At 45.9% G+C, this 10,359-nt stretch overlaps 1 pseudogene; it reads right to left on the bottom strand.

The window, feature by feature from the left end:
• Positions 1-313: 313 nt before the first annotated feature.
• On the bottom strand, positions 314-431 carry LOC126337176 (5S ribosomal RNA; annotated as a pseudogene).
• Positions 432-10,359: the final 9,928 nt, after the last annotated feature.

Here is a 10,359-nt window from a genome sequence, read left to right as displayed (position 1 = left end):
GACACGTGCTGTTTATACCTCTACCTACAGCATTGTGGTACTCTACCATAGGAGATAGCATCGTATGGTATATTTGGTGGAGGTCGCCTGTCTTCTTCGGATATTTTCTGTAGAAAGGTTTTTCCAGCTTCTTCGTTGCTAAGCCTGGCTCTTCTACTTTTTCCATTTTCCCCTTCTATCACAAGACTTCATCTTCAAACATTCGAAAATCCAGCAAGCCGAGTTCAATGGACAGTACTTTCGATACCACAATTAGCTGTTAACTAAAACTAAATCAGTAGCTCCTCAGTTTGAGGGCTGAGTGCACTCCGCTTGCCAACAGCGCTAGGCAGACCGGATGGTCACCCATCCAAGTGCTAGCCCAGCCCAACAGTGCTTAACTTCGGTGATCTGACAGGAACCGGTGTTACCACCGCGGCAAGGCCGTTGTTACGAGTCCAATCGCTAAATATAAAGAAGAATCTATAGTGTCCAATCAGCTGATCAAGCAAATCTACTCCATCTATCTTGTTCATCATTGGCATACTATTTTAGCATCAAACAGATCTCCACTGGTGGCAAGTCCAGAACCTCGTTGACAATGCCTTCATTCGTTGCATCACTCACCTTTCTGTGACCTGTAAATAAAACTAATTGTTAACCAACTACCATATGTTATTAATAGAAATGACAGAGAATAGAACACAAATTATAGGACAATGTCCCTGAAAGATTTTATTAGCGTACCTCACAACATCAGAGGATCTTAACAATTTAGAAGGTGCATGGTTAGCGTTACGGAATGCAGTATTAGTTAGTGCAAAAGAAGGGCTTGTTTGTCTACCAAACCGCAGAAGGAAACCTTGGTTCGATGAAGAACGTCGGGAATCTGTAGGGATCAGGTCAGCAAAGAGGCTAAAATGGCTGGAACATCTTCGGAAGATGCAAGGGTAGCATATTACAATGCAAGACAGATTAGCTCACAAAGGAAGTAGGAGCGGAAACATCATAAAAGTCTATTGATGGTCATCAAAGAATCAAAGTCGTCACCCTTCTTTTTGAGGGCCACAAGATTTGTCAGAGGCCGACAGCATACTTATGTTCTAAAGAATGATGCTGGGGATGTGGTGCCACCATTAGAGAAGGCAAGTCTCATTAAAAACATTTTGAAACCTTACTGAATCATAGCTTTCCAACAGCGCCGACAACAAAGATGCGGATCTCTTTTCATATAGTGGAAGCCCCTGAACCATCAAAGAAAGAAATCATTGTTGAGCTACAGGCCGTCAGGAACAACAAGGCTTCAGGAAACAGTGGGATCACACCTGAGATGCTCCATTTTGGAGGTGCAATACTGATGGATGCTCTGAAGCTGTTAATATCTACCATTTAGACAGCAGAAATAATGCATGAAAAGTGAAAGGGTGAAAATATATTTCTCATCTTCAAGAAGGGTGGTGCTATAGAAGTATCCAGCTACCGAGGAATTTCATCTCTTGACAGTAGAATTAATTCCCGAAAAACGGAAGGGGTTCAACTACATCTCCTATCTTCAAGAAGGATAGTACTACACAAATATCCAACTGACGAGGTATTTCATTACTTGAAACTTGTTATAAATTCTCTACGACGCTCCTGCTAAACAGCATGAAACCCCTGGCTGATGGAACGGTAGGTCCCTATCACTGTTGTCTCTTGACGATATATTTACCTTCAGTCAGCACGTAGAAAAATTTTGCCACTTCGATAGGGAATTACATTTCTTCTTCATTGATTTTCGAGAGACATAGGGACATCATTGACAGCTCCATATAACGGAAAATGTTAGAGGAGTTTGATATCCCACCGAAATACGTCCCAATAATTGCAGTTTGCTACTCTAAGTCAACTTGTCAAATACCGTCCAGCAACCAACGATCGCCACCATTCAGAATTCGAAATGGATTGAGGCAAGGAGATCCATTGACGCCAATACTCGTCAGCTTAGCCTTGGAGAAAGCCAGCCATGACACTGATCGAATCAGAGAAACGGACATGGTGGGAGCAGACACAATCTTGTCCTTTGCTGACGATTATGTGATACCTGGTGACACCGCGGAGCAAGTTTGATCTGATACTTCCCGGTTTACCCTCAGCGTGGAGAAAATTGGGCTGGTGATGAATAATGATAAAGCTGAATAACTCGTGTCGTCAGGCTCTCCTTCCTTCCACTGTTGTTGAAGGGCATACATCTGAAACAGTTCAAGATATCAATTTCCTGAGATCCATACTGACTAATAAAAGTTAAGTGAGTAAAGAAGTGAATGAAATAGCTTGGTTTAAATGGCTTTCAGCACTATGGGACTTAACATCTGAGGTCATCAGTCCCCAAGACTTAGAACTACTTAAGCCTAACTAACCTAAGGACATCACACACATCCATGCCCTGGGCAGGATTCGAACCTGCGACTGTTGCAGCCCCGTGGTTCCGGACTGAAGCGCCTAGAACCACTCGACCACAGCGGCCGGCAGAAGTGAATCAGTGAATGGTAAATGCTAATCTCATCTTCTAAGCCTGAACAATTTATTCAAGTCACTATTGGTACGACAGATGGAAAGGTCCAGCTGTAGATAACACTTGCATAGGTGTTACTTTTATGCTGGTTGTGAGATCGGGACGGCAACAACTGAAGAAGCAGTCGGTGCCTTCGAGAGGAAGTTATTTTGAAAGACCTATGGACCCGTCTACATCACCATGGAAGGTAACTGGGAAAGAAGAACTAAAGTAGACCTGTACCACTGGTTTGGAAAGCCACGCCACACGTTGGCCGAATATTACGGCAGAAGAGGCTACAGTGGTTTGGCCACGCCCTTCGAGCTCGTAGATACCTTCCATATTGGCTCCTCAATTCTCAACCACCCGGGAAACGCAAACGCCCAAGCGGGCGTCCAGGCAAGCGATGGAACGATCGAGTGTTAACAATCCTCAAACAAGTAGAGCGTAGAGCCGACAGTTGTAGAAGATGAAGCTGCAGTACCTATCACCCCTGCTGTAACTGACTAACTTAATTTTTATTGTTCTTTTATAATTTTTCTGTAATGTGATGACTTTTCTTCCTTTGTAGTGTGGTTATTTCTTTTGTTTTTTTCTGATGAAGGCCATAAAGGCCCGATAATACTATAAATGACGATGATGTAGTATGTTACGTAGCAAAAGAGTAATGAGCTATTGATTGAATGAATATCGTTATAGAGTAACGGGTCGAAAACAAAAATTATCTCATAGTCTTCACTGCATATTAATGGATTAAAAAATATTACCACCGAGTCCGCGTATGTAGAATATTTCATTGTATTCATAATGTTATATGTCTTAAATTAATCTCAATCATTAAAATTACGTTCTTTGTAATACTGTTTCTTAAGCAGCAGGAAATGTGCATATCATAGTAATCAGTATGTAATTATGACTTACCTGAAGCATTTCGTAGTGTGTCCGACTTGCGACCGCACTACTCCATTACAACGTCTGAGGGCAGCAAAGGTACGAAACACAAAGTGACACATGTCCAGTAAACAGGCCAGTGAGTCTCAACTACTATAATACACTCCTGGAAATTGAAATAAGAACACCGTGAATTCATTGTCCCAGGAAGGCGAAACTTTATTGACACATTCCTGGGGTCAGATACATCACATGATCACACTGACAGAACCACAGGCACATAGACATAGGCAACAGAGCATGCACAATGTCGGAACTAGTACAGTGTATATCCACCTTTCGCAGCAATGCAGGCTGCTATTCTCCCATGGAGACGATCGTAGAGATGCTGGATGTAGTCCTGTGGAACGGCTTGCCATGCCATTTCCACCTGGCGTTCGTGCTGGACGTGCAGACGCTTCATCCAGTCCCAAACATGCTCAATGGGGGACAGATCCGGAGATATTGCTGGCCAGGGTAGTTGACTAACACCTTCTAGAGCACGTTGGGTGGCACGGGATACATGCGGACGTGCGTTGTCCTGTTGGAACAGCAAGTTCCCTTGCCGGTCTAGGAATGGTAGAACGATGGGTTCGATGACGGTTTGGATGTACCGTGCACTATTCAGTGTCCCATCGACGATCACCAGAGGTGTACGGCCAGTGTAGGAGATCGCTCCCCACACCATGATGCCGGGTGTTGGCCCTGTGTGCCTCGGTCGTATGCAGTACTGATTGTGGCGCTCACCTGCACGGCGCCAAACACGCATACGACCATCATTGGCACCAAGGCAGAAGCGACTCTCATCGCTGAAGACGACACGTCTCCATTCGTCCCTCCATTCACGCCTGTCGCGACACCACTGGAGGCGGGCTGCACGATGTTGGGGCGTGAGCGGAAGACGGCCTAACGGTGTGCGGGACCGTAGCCCAGCTTCATGGAGACGGTTGCGAATGGTCCTCGCCGATACCCCAGGAGCAACAGTGTCCCTAATTTGCTGGGAAGTGGCGGTGCGGTCCCCTACGGCACTGCGTAGGATCCTACGGTCTTGGCGTGCATCTGTGCCTCGCTGCGGTCCGGTCCAGGGTCGACGGGCACGTGCACCTTCCGCCGACCACTGGCGACAACATCGATGTACTGTGGAGACCTCACGCCCCACGTGTTGAGCAATTCGGCGGTAAGTCCACCCGGCCTCCCGCATGCCCACTATACGCCCTCGCTCAAAGTCCGTCAACTGCACATACAGTTCACGTCCACGCTGTCGCGGCATGCTACCAGTGTTATAGACTGCGATGGAGCTCCGTATTCCACGGCAAACTGGCTGACACTGACGGCGGCAGTGCACAAATGCTGCGCAGCTAGCGCCATTCGACGGCCAACACTGTGGTTCCTGGTGTGTCCACTGTGCCGTGCGTGTGATCATTGCTTGTACAGCCCTCTCGCAGTGTCCGGAGCAAGTATGGTGGGTCTGACACACCGGTGTCAATGTGTTCTTTTTTCCATTTCCAGGAGTGTATGTTCAAAAATCAATGACCAACATATTGAACATGAGGTCTGATTAGTAGTAGCATAGGTTGTAGAATGGACGTAGCTGGGATTTGTAGGGACGCAAATGTACTTGTAAATTGTAAAAATGGATGTTCCACATCTCCTCCTAAACCTCTGGACCTATTTCAACCAAACGTGGTACACTTATCATTTACTGCCTGGAAAGAATCGCTATGATGATAGGAATCATCCACATGGAAACGGTTGGATGAGAGGGAAGAAACAGTGTGACCCAAGACGCGAGAATAGCCATGGTTTAATTATCCGGTATTTGAGGATGAGAGCACTTAGAGACTTGCAAAAAATTTCACAAGTAATTTCAAACTCTTACGAAACTTTTTCTCGCTGACGACCACCCCCCTCCCCCCACCCCCTACCCCAGAAATGACGAAAAGCTTATCGTTTACTAAATTTTCGTTGTTCATGCAGTAAACCTGCCACATGAACCATGACGTTTTAATTTATTACTTTTTAACTGCTAATTGAATTGGTGACACATTTTGCAAACAGTATCTACATACATCACTGAATGTGTCGGAAAAATTACGTCATTGTACGACACTTAGTTCAGGAAACACATCATAAACACTGAATGAATGGAAAATTTCCACCTCAAGCAAGATGTTTAAATTTATTACTTCGTTACTACTAATTCTATTCGCAACACTTTTCGCAGACAGTAGGCACATGTACCTCTGGTTGCACCTGTAAAATTATATAATTGTGCAGCACATAGTTCAGACGATATGCCGTCATAAACACTAAGCTACGTGAATATGAAACTGCAGAGAGAAATTCGCTAAACTTACAAGTGAAATACGTGCAGAAATACGCTTGAAATATGTTTAATATGTTTGAAATGTATTTGACATGTGAATATGTGAGCAAAGCCGTGGGTAGGTAGCTCATCCTAGATCCTTGGAGCGATTTCAATCAAATTTGGTACACATCATTCTTACAATCTGGAGATAAATATTGTAGGGGTAAGAACCAACAGTCTTCCACTGGGATGAGTATGATAGCTTGGAGAGAGATGGGAGGAAGAGGAGATGGACAGATTGGGAGGGGGGAGGGGAAGGAGGACATAGTGACAGGCAGTAGTAGGAGAGATGGACAGAAATAGGGTAGGGGGAAATGAACAAACAGATGGGAGAGGAGGAGGAGGGCAGAGAAAGGAAAAAGGAGGAGTTGAACAATGGAGGGAAAGACAGGCAGAGAGACGGAGAAGGAGGAGATGGTCACAGTATAGGAAGAAGAGGAGATAGACAGAGAGAGGAAAGTGGAGAAGGTGTACACAAAAAGGGGAAAAGGAGGATAAACACAGAGAGGGGAAGGAGGAGATGGACAGAGAGACGTGAATTAGGGGAGCAGGAGATGGAATTAGAGAGGGGTGAAGGAGGAGGAGCACTTTAACGGAGACAGGGGGGAGATGGCCAGAGAGAGAGACAGGTGGATATGGAAGAGACTGAGGCGGTCAAGGAAGTGGACAGTGTGAGAACATGGTGGACGTAGATGGAGAGAGGGAGGGGGTGGTGAGGGACAGGGGTAGGAGAGGACTGATAGGTAGAGGAGGGAGAAGAGGTGGGTAAAAAGAGAGGGGATGGACAGGAAGTGGGGAAAAAGGAGGTGGGTAGAAAGAGGGAAAATAGAGATGCACGCATACAGGGGGCACGAGAAGATAGACAGAGGGAGGGAGATGGAGGAGATGGACAGAGAGACGTGAATTAGGGGAGCAGGAGATGGAATTAGAGAGGGGTGAAGGAGGAGGAGCACTTTAACGGAGACAGGGGGGAGATGGCCAGAGAGAGAGACAGGTGGATATGGAAGAGACTGAGGCGGTCAAGGAAGTGGACAGTGTGAGAACATGGTGGACGTAGATGGAGAGAGGGAGGGGGTGGTGAGGGACAGGGGTAGGAGAGGACTGATAGGTAGAGGAGGGAGAAGAGGTGGGTAAAAAGAGAGGGGATGGACAGGAAGAGGGGAAAAAGGATGTGGGTAGAAAGAGGGAAAATAGAGATGCACGCATACAGGGGCCACGAGAAGATAGACAGAGGGAGGGAGATGGAGGAGATGGACAGAAAGAGGAGATAGATTAATACACTCCTGGAAATGGAAAAAAGAACACATTGACACCGGTGTGTCAGACCCACCATACTTGCTCCGGACACTGCGAGAGGGCTGTACAAGCAATGATCACACGCACAGCACAGCGGACACACCAGGAACCGCGGTGTTGGCCGTCGAATGGCGCTAGCTGCGCACCATTTGTGCACCGCCGCCGTCAGTGTTAGCCAGTTTGCCGTGGCATACGGAGCTCCATCGCAGCCTTTAACACTGGTAGGATGCCGCGACAGCGTGGACGTGAACCATATGTGCAGTTGACGGACTTTGAGCGAGGGCGTATAGTGGGCATGCGGGAGGCCAGGTGGACGTACCGCCGAATTGCTCAACACGTGGGGCGTGAGGTCTCCATAGTACATTGATGTTGTCGCCAGTGGTCGGCGGAAGGTGCACGTGCCCTTCGACCTGGGACCGGACCGCAGCGACGCACGGATGCACGCCAAGACCGTAGGATCCTACGCAGTGCCGTAGGGGACCGCACCGCCACTTCCCAGCAAATTAGGGACACTGTTGCTCCTGGGGTATCGGCGAGGACCATTCGCAACCGTCTCCATGAAGCTGGGCTACGGTCCCGCACACCGTTAGGCCGTCTTCCGCTCACGCCCCAACATCGTGCAGCCCGCCTCCAGTGGTGTCGCGACAGGCGTGAATGGAGGGACGAATGGAGACGTGTCGTCTTCAGCGATGAGAGTCGCTTCTGCCTTGGTGCCAATGATGGTCGTATGCGTGTTTGGCGCCGTGCAGGTGAGCGCCACAATCAGGACTGCATACGACCGAGGCACACAGGGCCAATACCCGGCATCATGGTGTGGGGAGCGATCTCCTACACTGGCCGTACACCTCTGGTGATCGTCGAGGGGGCACTGAATAGTGCACGGTACATCCAAACCGTCATCGAACCCATCGTTCAACCATTCCTAGACCGGCAAGGGAACTTGCTGTTCCAACAGGACAATGCACGTCCGCATGTATCCCGTGCCACCCAACGTGCTCTAGAAGGTGTAAGCCAACTACCTTGGCCAGCAAGATCTCCGGATCTGTCCCCCATTGAGCATGTTTGGGACTGGATGAAGCGTCTGCACGTCCAGCACGAACGCTGGTCCAACTGAGGCGCCAGGTGGAAATGGCATGGCAAGCCGTTCCACAGGACTACATCCAGCATCTCTACGATCGTCTCCATGGGAGAATAGCAGCCTGCATTGCTGCGAAAGGTGGATATACACTGTACTAGTGCCGACATTGTGCATGCTCTGTTGCCTATGTGCCTGTGGTTCTGTCAGTGTGATCATGTGATGTATCTGACCCCAGGAATGTGTCAATAAAGTTTCCCCTTCCTGGGACAATGAATTCACGGTGTTCTTATTTCAATTTCCAGGAGTGTAGAAGACTGGAAGAAATAAATACCTGGGCAACATCAGGTTTCTCAGCTAGTGTATGGGTAAAACAGAACTGGCTTTAACGCAAGGAAGGTTGCTGCTATTATGAAATGATAATAAAATAAAATAAAATAAAGTTGCTCTCAAAGATCTACAAACAAGTAAAGTGACTGGTACTCACAAACCGTAATAAAATAAAAATCAAATATGCTCACAGTTACCAGTGATTAGTTCCATCCGTAGGCTTCTGAGCCAAAAGAGTGAAATTAATTTATTGTCCAACACAGATCAATAAAATTGTCCAACACAGATCAATAAAATTCTACTCATACAGCCGCCCTGCACCTTAACTTGAATACAAAAACCAGTATGAAGAAAATTGGACGATCGACATTCTCTGACATTAAATATATTTCCAAGTATATTTACCAATGTTGTTGAATAATAAAAATATATGGATCCATAAATGCTTTCAGTTACTCGAAATACGTTTATGAGCCGAACTTATGCAACTCACGTAACATTGTAACCAAAACAGCCCTAAATACATTTACAGCAGCCGTCAATTTCAAATACTGCATGGGCTGTGGTTCTAAGCCAAACAGAAAAGAGCTCATACGATACCACATAATGACGGTTACTAAATATGTCCCCTTCAGAAAAAAATTTACTTACTACATGAGAAATCAGAATATGTTAAGCGTAGCTAATGTACTGAGTGAATGGGAGGGTGTGTGTGTAATATTTTATAAATAGGCCTAATCAAAAAATTGTGGGGAGGGATATGGAGTAAACACTACACTCTCACTCTTGTAGAACGACATATTACTGCATTACGACTGGAACAACGTTTTATATGTAAAGAGAATAGAGATAAATCATTTTCAATTGCGAGTCTGATTTTAATTAGCAATCTTTTTTAAAAACCTTCACTTTTGCTTCATCTTACGGCATTTGAGGATTCCTAGATAGTGTAGCGATAATGACTGATGCTGGTATCTGACGAGTCTGTGTGGTGAATAAGGTCTCGAGATCCGTTATATAAGTACATTTGCAGGTAGTGATAGGATTCTTGTACAATCGCAACTTTGTCATAAGCCTGATCTCGTGCGAGTGCAGCTCCACGGTGTGCACAGTCTGAGATGCATGTACAGAGTATTTTCGTTTATACAACGTCCTACTCTGTGGCACCCACGAAACGGTTTCAGTTCAGTGACTAATATGGCACTGTTCAAGGTTGATTCACACCAAAGCACAGCCTTTGAAAATTCGAACTTGATATCGTGCAACGCACTACTGCACCAATGACCCACCGATTTGCTTCCGTTCCACATCTCACTTCCTTCAGCAATTCAAGTACAGCACATGCTTCACAATGTTCTCAATACTGATCACTGTATTTCTGCAGCTATTGTAGATAATGTGCACGTATTAATTTAAGTTTTTTACCAGTGTCTTTAAACACGGAAACCAACACACCAGTTAAGCCATCACGTCAGTAGTCAGCGTACTACTTGTTATCGCTGTATACTCTTTTGTTCAGTTTCAATAGTCGGAAACAGGCCCTCTTAAAGCAAAGATATATATACACAAATACACTGAAAGACTTACGTTCTGATAGGCGTATTATTTGAATGTATGGGCATGTACTACTAAATGTAATGAATACAGCAAAAAGATAGAAAATAAAATATTAATGTGGGCTCCATAGAATTTTTCTTCTATAAGACGACAGCTGAATGGTCGCGTGTTTTCATCTTTTATGAAAGATTGACCACCTACTGTATTGGCTTAAAGAGGTGTATAAACATCAAGGATGTCTTTTCTATAGGCTCAAGTATTGCGTTTGAAGTAGTGGGCGCATACAGGGAC

The sequence above is a fragment of the Schistocerca gregaria genome, chromosome 2, assembly GCF_023897955.1.
Source record: "Schistocerca gregaria isolate iqSchGreg1 chromosome 2, iqSchGreg1.2, whole genome shotgun sequence".
NCBI classification, from domain to species: Eukaryota; Metazoa; Arthropoda; class Insecta; order Orthoptera; family Acrididae; genus Schistocerca; species Schistocerca gregaria.
This window is presented reverse-complemented; position numbering and strand designations above follow the sequence as displayed.